The sequence below is a fragment of the Onychomys torridus genome, chromosome 7 (genome assembly GCF_903995425.1).
Source record: "Onychomys torridus chromosome 7, mOncTor1.1, whole genome shotgun sequence".
Taxonomy (NCBI): domain Eukaryota; kingdom Metazoa; phylum Chordata; class Mammalia; order Rodentia; family Cricetidae; genus Onychomys; species Onychomys torridus.
The window spans coordinates 51943587-51953346 of NC_050449.1; the positions used below are offsets into that span (position 1 = coordinate 51943587).

A 9760-nucleotide genomic window follows, 5' to 3' on the forward strand; every position below is an offset into this window, starting at 1 on the left:
CAGAACTGGAGGGCATAGGCAGGTCTCTTCTCTAGGAATTAAGAACATCAGTGTGACAATGACTAGGCCTCTGACAGGACAAGAATATTCTGTCAGGGTCCACAAGTCTCTGTGGTCAGGCTTGTTCTCTCCCTGGCTCACCAGATGAGTTCTCTCTGCTGAAGGGGACCCTTGGCACATTTGCCAGCGTCCAAAATGAGTCAAACCTAAGGCTGCCTCTGGGGTGGCAGAAAGAGCCAGTTCTGAAGGCAAGACAATAGACTGCACTCACCATTTGCATATTGTGTGTCTGTGGGTATGTGACTTGCCGTTGTCTGGCTTGGGTTTCTTCTTCTCTTCAATGATGTTAAGACAATCACATGGTGTTCATCCAGCATAGCCTTACCCCTGAATCCTGAAAATCCAATGCTCCTACCCTGAACACTGCAGGAATGGCTTGGCTGACCTACAGGTAGTGGCAGGGGCTGTATATCAGCATATGTGGCCCTCTCCCATTGTGCAGCCATGCTGAGCCCCTCTCCCCAACCAAAGCCCTTCCCCTTTCACTGGTAGATTTCCCTGCCACTCCTGCCCCAGGGTGTGGGAAAAGGGACAGCAATCAAAAGTCCCCACCCACTCAGAGGATAAGCTTCTGGGCAGTGACATCATCCTCCCTGCCCTCTTCCTTCTTTTCCAACCCTATGACTCAGATTCACAGCTCAATAGCCCCCATGTGTCATACTCTCAGAGGATTTGGGTTGTTTTCTGCACATAGCCCAACACAGAAGCATCCGGCGGCTACAGATCAGACACTCGCTCAACACTTTCTAGGAGTCTCTCTGAGGATGTGGAATGCCAACTCACAGCTCTGGGAGCACACTGCATCCCAAACTAGATTTCTCATCTTGGTGTCCAACCCAAATCCCACCAAAGAGAATGAAGGCTTCCCCCTAGAGGTCAGCATGGGAGGAGGATGACTCCTGCAGAAAGTGTCAGGTGTGGCCTCTCCAGAAAAAGGATGCAGGCTCCCCAGAGGACTGTTCCGAAAGGCCAGCACTTCTATAACTGTTCTGAAGATAAACATTAAAGCATCCAGCCCAGCTGCCAGGCACCCAGCTGCCAGGTATCTGAGCATCTTGGACATTCAAGTGCCCTGTTCCCATCAGGTGCCTGGACAGAGCTTAAGGGGGACAGGGATGGAAAAGAAAACTGGGTCAAAAATCCCAACTCTCCTCTGACGCTGAGGCCGGCCTGAAACCAGGCTTCTTCCCTCACAAGATGTAGGGTCTACCCTATTGTAGCACAAGTCTGGAGCACATGAGCAATATTCTGCAAGCAGGAAGAAGCCACCACGGATGCCAGGACCGCACAGAACTCTGTAGACCAGTCATGGACCAGTGAAATCATCACTGAGGGTAGCTGCTCCGTGCAAGAAGAAAGGCTCTCTCTCTTTACTGTCCCTTTGCTTCGTGACACTTGGTGGCAAAGCCGATGTCTACAGGACCAACCTAAAGTATGATGTAATGAAAAGCCTTTGTTTTTGAAACAAGTCTCGTGTGTCCCAGAAGAGCTTTGGACTATGTAGCCTAGGGTGACTTCTGAGCCTCCTGCTTCTACCCTAAGCACTGAGATTACAGGGACGAGCCACAGCAACCTGTTTATGCACTGTTGGTTGCTGGGGATCTAACCAGGACTTCATGCATGCTAGGCAAGCATTCCATACACTAAGCTATATCCCCAGTGACATGAAATGTCAGTGACATCAGGACACTCCGTGTCAGCTAACTGTGATGTATTTGTAACAACAGAGGGGAAGACATCCATGGGCCACAACTAGTCCAGAGTTAGTGCTTCAGAACTCCAGCTACCAGGAAAATGCTCGCATCCCAAATATTCTTATTCCCAACCAAGTTGGAAACAGAGGCCACCACTCCATACCGCTTTGCTCCCCAGCCCTTCACGCTTGCCTGCCATTCAATCAGTCCAGCCCATACGGCAAGTTTAGGTTATAATTTCAAGTACTATTTGCAGGTCCCCAAACTACAAGGAATGCTGTTGCTCAGCAGCAGCCCTGGGGATTTCTGGGCAGTCAGAGGGGATGAGAAAGGAGCCTCAACTAAATAAATAACTCTCACACAGTTCAAACAGTTTCATTGGTTTCTCAAACTCAAAGTAGCTACACACACACACACACACACACACACACACACACACACACTCTTAAAAGAAAAGGACTTGAGCCTGACATGGTGGTGCATGCCTTTATCCAAGCCCTTAGGGAGGCAGAGGCAGGTGGATTTCTGTGAGTCAAGGTTAGCCAGGTCTACAGAGTGAGACTCTATCTTAAAAAAAAAAAAAAAATTAAGGACTTGGGTTTAATTTAATCAATACTCATTTACAGATGATCATCCACAATCAATCTGAAAGGAAATAGTTTTTCACAATTAAGTCAGTGTCTCTCCAACACATACACAAAAACCCAGACACACGTATACAAACATTGATTTAATATTTGCTTAATATTTCCCTTCTATGAGATAAGCTCTCAGGTCTGAGTCATCCATCATGCATTTCTCATTAGAGCAGGTTTGGCTTAGAAATAAAACCCCCTCCCTGCCAGGTCACTGCCTTAAACTCCCAAATCTGCAATTGGTAGGCTCCACCCTAGTGAGGAAGCACCCGCGGGAACTGGATTCAATCTTCTGTCCTCTGGGTCCCACCCTGGCTGGGCCTTCAGCTTCTCTCCACCTTCCTCTGGATCTCCTCTCCATCCATCTCCGTTTAGCTAAGACATCTCGAACTGCCCCGTCCCTATTTCCACTTCAATCTTTAATTTTGGGGGGAGTCTTTAAAGCTGTTCCCAGAGCCTGTTCCCTCATGCTCTTCTGCAGTTTGTAGAAGTCGGCCAGTCATCTACACCTTCAGAACCAAGCACAGGGGACCACCTAACCTCGTGCTCCCCTCCCCCGCAGCTTCCCTTCTCAGAGCTGGCATCCATGGTGTTTTCCTCCTCAAAGTCGGGGCAATGCTTCCCTCCCAGTCTTGACTAGCAGCTTCCTTAGGCTTCCAGAACCATCAACCCAGTGACCTACCTGCCTTCATGCCCACTCCACACCCGGGGCCTGAACAGTCACCCACCCAGTCTGGGGCCCCACAAGTCCCAGACTCGGGGAGTCTTCAGATCCCACAAATCCCAGCGGGTCTCAGCCCCAAGAAGGGAGCGGCCAGGCAGCGGTGATTTTTAGCTCCTCCCGGCCCTAGAGCCCTAGCGGTGTCCTCTGATCAAGGTGCTGGTGCCTTGTGGGAAAGGGCCGCGGGCTTCCAGCTCCATGCACCCCGCGCCCGAGCGCGCACGGTCCAGGCGGGGCCGCACACAAAGGCGGCCCCAGCCCGCGCCGCCCCGCGCCACGCAAGCACTCACCGCGCCGCGCCGACTCCCGGGACTTGGGGACACGGCGGGGTGCAGCCCAATCGCCGCCACCATCGGTGTTGCTGCCGCCGTGAGGCCCGGCTAGACTAGGGCCGGGGGGCGGGAGTGAGAGGGGCGGGACGGCCAGAGGAAGCTGCGGGCCCGGAAAGGCCACCCGGGTGCGCCCAGAGGCTGAATTAGCCTCGCGGAGGAGATCCGACGACAAGGCCAGAGCCCGCCTGCTGGGCAGGGCCCCGGGCCTGGACCCGCCCCCTGACCCCGACCGGGACCCCAGCTCGACCCCTTGGGGGAAGACCCCGGGCTCCCAGGAGGGGTTGTTGGACTACTCACTGCCCATCCCCCACACGGACTCAAACACTTCCAAGAGCCAAAGTTTCTTTTTCGGTGAGAGAGGACAGGTGACTGGCCATTGACCACTCCCATCCTCCAAGCTGTTGGCTCCAAGCCCTGTTGCAATCCAGCTGTCCCATCTCAGTCCTGTATTTCTCCCCTTGACACCAGGCTGGCACCGCGGCTCGGAAAGGGTTAACTCGACAGTGAAGAATTCCAGAGTTGCTGGGAGCTCTCTATAAATACAGTGTTGTGGGCGCCTGAGCCAACCGCAGGGCGATTTCCACTGAAATGGTTTTCCTCTTTTTTCTTACACCCACAGATACCGGACCAACCCTGCCCCCAACCCTGTCCCCAGCCCCATGGCAGCTGTTGGCCAGACCAGGTTCCAAAGGGAAGAGTAAGCCTGGCCGGCCCCTAACCCCCATCTTTGCCACCTACCCATTTCTACCCCATTGGACCAAGTCCTTAAAAGATCTAGCTCCAGCCTTCTACAAGAGGAGGACAGAGGGGGTGTTTAAACCTGCTTGAAATTTGCCAACTTCACTACATCTGTGCTTGGATCTGTCCATCACACAGACAGGAAATAGCAGCAGTGTAGCTGGTCTTCTGAGGGCTCAAGCCTAGCCAGAAAGCTTTCCATGCCGGCCTCTATAGATCTTCCCAAGGGCCCCACCAGGTAGATATTATTTCCATTTTGCAGATGAAAAAACCGAGACGTGAAGGATGCAAAGAGCTAACCTTGTACTGCTGCCAGACTTAACCCGAGTGATAGCATCTCTCAGAGAGGGCTTAGGAAATACACATGTGAGTCTCTGCTTGTGTCTGCTCCTATCTTAAGCTCTTCACAATTTATCTCATTTAATCTTCAAAATTCAGTGAAGTGAATGCTGTTATTCTCATTTTTACAGATAAGGGGATTTAGACACAAAGAGATTTTATAGTAACTTATCTGAGGACACTCACCTATTAAAGGAAGAGTCAGAATTATTTCACCCCTTGGAATCTGAGTGCTGAGTTCAAGCATAGCTATGTCTATGCTTATGAATATAAATTTGGCATTTCAAAAACTGTGTGTGCATGTCCCTGCCCGAGTGCCACAGCTCTCATGTAGAGGTCAGAGGATAACCTTGGGTATCAGTCCTTGACTTCCAGCTTGCTTAAGACAAGATGTCTTTGTTTTCCTGCTGTGTGCACCAGGTTGGCTGGTCCATTACTTCCCAACTCAGCCATGATGAGTGGTGAAGGAACACTTTATACTGGGGAGGTTTTTCTCATCCTTGCTCAAGAGCACAGTCCAAAAGGGAAGAAAATAATGAGCATTGGTTCTCAGTCCAAGGGGCTCTGACACCCCCAGGAAAAGGGAAACAGCTTGAACAAGGCATAGATGGTGTATCTAAAGACCATTCAGCTGAAATTCACTCAGTTGGCCACAGACAGAAAGATAGGGTGAGCATTCTAGCAAACAAGACTCTCCTAGTTCAGAAGATGTTGGTTTGGTATTTCTGGGAGGTTAACATTGGGGGTGTTTCTGACAGAGTCCCACCTGAAGCAGAGACATTCAGGATAGAGGGTGTCCTCCACACATGCTGACTGAACAAGGGTCCTCCCACTTCCTGCCTCTGTTTCCTGTGCCAGCACTGTAGTGGTTTGAACAAGACTGGCCCCATTGCTCATATGTTTGAATGCTTGGTCCCCAGTTGGTGATATTGTTTGGGAAGGATTGGGAGGTGTGGCCTTGTTGAAGAAGGTATGTCACTAGAAGTGGGTTTAAGGTTTCAAAAGCCATTCTGGTTCTCTCTCTCTCTCTCTCTCTCTCTCTCTCTCTCTCTCTCTCTCTCTCTTTGCCTCCTCCTTGTGAATCATATGTAAGCCCTCAGCTACTGTTTCAGTGCGTACCTACCTGACTGCCTATCTGCTGCCATGCTCCCTCCATGACAGTCATGGACCCTACTACCTTCTGGAACCATGAACCCCCAAATTAAATGCTTTCTTTCAGACATTGCCTTGGCCATGGTGTCTCCTCACTGCAGTAGAAAAGTAACTAAGACAAGCACAAAAACAGGTGATTCAGGGCTGGAGAGATGGCTCAGAGGTTAAGAGCACTGACTGCTCCTCTGGAGGTCCTGAGTTCAATTCCCAGCAACCACATGGTAGCTCACAACCATCTGTAATGAGATCTGGCGCCCTCTTCTGTATACATAATAAATAAATAAAATCTTTAAAAAAAAAAAAAAAAAACCAAAACAAAACCAGGTGATTCAAAAAAGTCTCCAGTTTTGCCTCAAAGTCCCCAAGGAAGTCACAAACCAATCCTGAAAGACCCAGATTGAGACAGTCCTTCCCCACATTTTCCACCTATATAGCCTGCAGGCTCCCAAGACTCAACAATACAAAAGTAAACTATCACCTATCCTTGAAACCTGTTCCTTTTAAAACCAAGAAGGACCTGAGACCCAAACCAGGACTCAGTCTACATTGTTCTTATCTCCTTGCTTCCAAAACCCAGATAGGCATTAAAGGATCCCCCACACCCCCAAACGTCTCCAGAGTCCATCCCTTCTCTGAATACCTTATTCCCTGCTCACCCTTCTAGGTCCCCAGTATTCCTCACTGGATTGCTGTAGGGGTCTCTTCACTGATTCTCCTGACTTTACTCATCAATTCTCATTTGCCAGAGACTTTTTTAAAATATAAATTCTCCTACAACGGTCCTCTTCAGCTACCAGACCTTTCTCTGTTCTCATTTGCCCTCAGGTTGCTAATTGTCGCCTAAGATTTATTCTCCTCTTCTTCCTTAAAATAGAGTACAGTTTCTGTTCTCTGAAGTTCTAAGTCAGGCTTGTGGATGTAGCTAGACTGACACAGTGCTTGCTTATTGTACACAGACTCCTGGGTTTAATCCCCAGCATTATATAAAAACCAAATTCCAGCACTGGGAAGGGCAGGGGAAGGTCAGAAATTAAAGGATGGCCTTTGCTAGATAGCAAGTTTGATTCCCACCCTGGAATACATGAGATCAGAAGGAGGAGGAGGAGGAGGGGGAGGAGGAAAGAAAAAAGATTCTATGCCTAGTTAAAAAATGTTTCCTTTCTCAGACTTCCTTGCAGCTAGAAGTGAGCATGTGACCCAGTGTAGCCAATGAGATGAAAGTGAAGCTCTGATTAGGATTAAGGGGGAAAATGTTTATTAAAGTAGTAGGCTTGTATTTTGGGGTGGGTGGAGTTCCTAAACAATTGAAATAGGATTACCATAGAATCCAGCAATTCTACTTCTGAGTTTATTCCCTCAAACAATTGAAAATAGAGTCTCAAATCAATGCCTATATATTCATGTTCACAATAGCATGGTTCACAATTGCCAAAAGTAAACCACATTTCCACTGATGGTTAAATGGTCAAGTTAATGTCATTCCGTACTATGAAACCCACCCTTGTTGCTTTTCACAGACACTTTACTTAAGAGCTCGACTGTCCTAGACAGGTCCTTATATTAAAGGTTTAGCCCCTACCTTGGCACTATTGAAAAGTGATGAAAACTTTCAGAGATAAATCATATGGGAGGTTCACACCCATTAGAGGCAAGCTTTCGAAAGTGATAATGGGATTTCCTCCAGGTACTTAGCACCATGGTGTGCTGTGCACCACTGGCTCAAAAGCAACAGGCCAATTAACTATGGACAGAAACCTCTAAGACTATGAGCCAAAAATTAACCCTATATCCCAGGCTGGCCTCAAACTCCCAATTCTCCTGCCTCAGCCTCCCAATTGCATGTACCACAACACCTAGAGAACCTTTTCTGTTTATAAGTGTCTCAGATGTTTCTCATGGTAACAAGAGGGTAACACACCAAATCAGGTATGAGTTAATGGCAAAACTAAGAAATAGCTTCCCTTGGCATCACATGTCCTTCAAAAGGACAAATGCCTCCCTTGTTTATTTAAATTCACTTGAGAAAAATGGGTTCCTTTACCTAGCTTTAAAGTGAAAGCTATGAAGACGTTTCTGGCTCTTTAGAAGAGCGAAGCATCCTACCTTTGGTTGGTTGGTTGATTAGTTGGTTGGTTGGTTGGTTGGTTGGCTGGTTGGTTTTTTTGAGACAAGGCCTTGCATAGCCCAAGATGGCCTCAAACTTGCTATGTAGCCAAAGATAACTGTTAATTTCTGATCCTCTGTGCCTTTACCTCCTGAGTGCTAGGATCACAGGCATGTGCCATCATGCCCAGTTTTATGCAGAACTGGAGATCAAACCTAGGGCTTTGTGCATGCTGGGCAAGAATTCTACTACTGAGCTACATCCTAAAAAACAGCCCATCTTTAAAAGTTTCAATACTCAAAATCTATTTGTTTTATCTGCTTTTTTAAGAAAGAAAAAAATCAAGCCTCTGCAATGTCAGAGCCCAAGGCCCTGTCTGGTCATTTTCTAGAGAATCTCTGTGACACTTAGCCAATACTTTGGCCCTGGCCTCCAAGTTCAGCCTGGAGTTGTTTACATTTTCAGGCCCCACATCCTTGGAGTTTTGGCAATGGCCACCACTCCACCCTGTGAACTCAAGTAGGACTCACAGGACTGCCCTCCAACATCCGAGACTGAGGCAACCACATTTCTCCAAATGACCAAGACCAATACAGGACTGGAAACAGTAGTGGTGGCCACAGCAGGCTCCTTCTTTCTGGCTTCCTATTCCTGGGAATTGAATCTTGGAACAAGCTTCAAGTGTCTAGATCCAAATGCTTCCAGCTGGAAGCAGCTGGAAGGCAAAATAGCAGAAGCAACCTCAAAAAAGAACTGATTGGCAGGCAGTGGTGGTGCACACCTTTAATCCCAGCACTCGGGAAGCAAAGGCAGGTGGATCTCAGTGAATATGAGGCCAGCCCAGTCTACAAAGCGTGTTCCAGGACAGCCAGAACTGTTACACAGAGAAACCCTGTTTTGAAAAGAGAGAGAGAGAGAGAGAGAGAGAGAGAGAGAGAGAGAGAGAAAGAGCTGATCACCCAAAGAGGATCATCTGATATACTCCACTCCACCTCAGTACATACACTCAAAACAACAAACTATAACCCAGCTTGTATAGCCAGCTGCCTCCGTCTGACTCACTGTCCCCTCTTCTTCCTTGTTCACCCTCTTCCATAGCTGTCCTCCATCCCTATCCTCTGTGAAACAATTAGTTCAACCCATTCTTGCCTTCCCCAAGAGTTTTTCAGAGCTCTGGCTGACAACACTCCCCATACCAGGAATCTATTTTAGACTCTCTTGGAGGTTCTACCACTGAAGGTTTAGGACATCCTCCAAATCAGAGCCTTAGGACAGCGTGTGTGTGTGTGTGTGTGTGTGTGTGTGTGTGTGTGTGTGTGAGAGAGAGAGAGAGAGAGAGAGAGAGAGAGAGAGAGAACAAGCACTGGAAAGATGGCTCAGCTAGTTAAGAGTTTGCTGTCCAAGCATGAGGACTTGAGCTCAATCCCCAGCACCCCCATGAAATGCTCGACACAACATCATACACCCATAATAATCTCAGTGCTGGGGAGATGAAGACAGAAGGACCCCTGGGGTTTGTTGGACAGCCAGTCTAGCCTAATCACCGGGGTCCAGGTTAAACAGGGGACCTAGTCTCAAAATATAAGGTTGGAAGCCAGACATGGTGGCACACACCTTTAAACCTACCACTGTAGAAGCAAAGGCAAGCAGATCTCTATGAGATCTAGGCTAGCCTGATCTACATAGAATTCTAGGCCAGCTAAGGCTACAGAGTGAGGCCCTATCTCAAACAAAACAAAAACAAACAATCTCAGAGTTTCTATCGCTGTGAAGGGACACCATGACCACGGTACCTCTTATAAAGGAAAATATTTGATTGGGGCTGGCTTACAGTTTCACAAGTTTCGTCCATTATCGTCATGGTGGGAAACATGGCGGCATGCAGTCAGACACGGTGCTGGAGAAGGAGCTGAGAGTTCTGCATCTTGATCCACAGGCAACAGAAGTGAAAGTGACAGCAGGCCTAGCTTGAGCACCTGAGACCT

The 9760-nt window shown here is 48.3% G+C and overlaps 1 protein-coding gene across 1 annotated transcript in view; it reads right to left on the reverse strand.

Annotated features, from left to right (window-relative positions):
* Positions 1-3645, reverse strand: part of Cd276 (CD276 molecule) — a 30953-nt gene extending 27308 nt beyond the window's left edge. The window contains 1 exon segment of the mRNA XM_036193286.1: positions 3401-3645. The gene's annotated coding sequence lies outside the window, so the exon portion shown is untranslated.
* Positions 3646-9760: the final 6115 nt, after the last annotated feature.